Genomic DNA, 2,019 nt, shown 5'->3' with positions numbered 1-2,019 from the left:
CCCCCCGCGCTCGGAGGCCAACGCGGCCTGAGGGGCCCCGACACGGCCGCGGGACACAAAAACGTGCAGGAAACACGAGCTTTAAATTCTTAGCAGCCAAACACATTTATTAGTCTTTTTTTTTTTTTTTTCCAGGAACCCAAAAATAGTTTGTAGTTATAATGTAAGCAACTGAGTTGCACATAATACAATCATATCTTTCAAAAAAAGAAAAAATAAAAACGAAAAAAAGCTGTTTAAAAGCCAAAAAAAAAAAAAAAAAACAAAACAACAAAACCTTCAGAAAACTTATATAAGTATTACACCATCTCTCAGTTTCAATGAAATGACGACGACTTAATTCCTTATTACTCTTAACTTGTCACACTCCAATAAAACATCACCCTTTTGTTTGTTTTTTTTCTTTTTTTTTCCTTTTTTTTTTTTTTTCTAAATCCAGCATGAGAAATACAGTACCTGCTATGGCAAAAATACACATAAAATGCAACATTTCAGCTTATTTGTACATTAGTAGAGTTTAAACATTTTATTGGTTTTTTTTTTCTTTTTAAGTGAACCAGTGATCTTAAGTACCACTATACTAAAAGTAAAATAAAAATATAGAAAAGGAGGAAAACGGGGCAGCCAGCCTTACAAGAGCACCTTCTAAAGTGCTGAGTTTCTGTGTCCATGGAAAACCCTTAGGAAGTTCAAACATTTCTGAGAATATGGGATGAAAATTAAGATGAAACCTGGATATGCTAGACATTGTGTCATCTCCTCTACATTCTCCCCATTTGTCCTGTAATTTTCTTTACTGCACACTGTAGAAGGAGGAGAGAAACCAGAACTATGGTAAGAGTTTAGTAAAGGAAGCCATTTCAAGTATAAGAAAAAAAATAAACACTTACAGGTAACTTGCAAATAGCATCAATATACACACAGCCACTATTTTTATTATTACAATGTCTGCTTCTGAGGGACAGTGTTTCAGGCAAGAGGACTTTAGCTGTACCTTCCTGTTACCTATTTATGTGCAAAGTAGAAAAGCTGCCTTTTCTAATCCAGCCATATTGGACATCATTGATTTTCTATTCAGCCATCTCATCCCTCCATTCCATAAGGAGAGAAGAAGGTGGCATTATTTTACCAAGAAGACTAGATGAAGTGAATCTCTTTCTCCATTCCTCTTCCAGACACACCCTTCTCCCATTACTTGTTCGCAATGAAGAGAAACTTGCCAAACTCCTGATGCCCACCAGTAGCCAGTTTCCTGAACAGGTAGAAGGCATTTACCTTTGTAAACATAATCCCTTATGTTTGTGGAACTCAAAGCAGCATTTCACACCTCCAGCCGAGCAACGGAGATGAAAATAGATCAGAACGCTCCCCTGTCACTGCTTTTCCTCCTCCCCTTTCCTCTTCCTCACCCAGGAAGATTACATTTGGTTACTTTTGTTAGAAGGTGGGGTTTTTTTTTTGGTTCTTTGAGGAAAATACTTAGCATTTAGTTCAAAGTAAACATTACAGAATTACCATCATCAGTTATACTGCTGTTCGTTCTGCTTTCTAGACGAGAAAGAAAAAGCACTGTGCATTAGATGTTCTGCAGGCTTTAGAGCAGATGCAGCAGAAAACCAAGATACCCGTGTGTGTAAATCCCACAGGCGCACATGCATCACTTCAGCTTCTTTCTCTGCAGAATCACTGTATACACTTCACCTTGATTACTGGCAGAGATGGAGAGGGTGGCATAGGGCAACAGTGGAGAGATGTTCCTAAGGCCACAGGGAGCAATGCAGGACAGAGAGGACCAGGGAGTGTCAGTCAGAAAGGTTTCAGGTACAGAAACCATATTCTTGATATTTCAAACGCCAAATTCCAAGAGGCATGGGCTCATATGCACATCCCTGAGACGCACATCCAAGAAAGAAGAAACAGCGACCATGTGATTGAGAGGGGAGAAAGTAGCAGAGGTTCCCTGACAGCTGTGGGATTTACCCATTGAAGACCTCTTCCCCCACCACCCTCCCAGACACA

This window comes from Corvus brachyrhynchos, unplaced genomic scaffold, assembly GCF_000691975.1.
Source record: "Corvus brachyrhynchos isolate BGI_N302 unplaced genomic scaffold, ASM69197v1 scaffold56, whole genome shotgun sequence".
NCBI classification, from domain to species: domain Eukaryota; kingdom Metazoa; phylum Chordata; class Aves; order Passeriformes; family Corvidae; genus Corvus; species Corvus brachyrhynchos.
Note: the sequence above shows the minus strand (reverse complement) of the source record.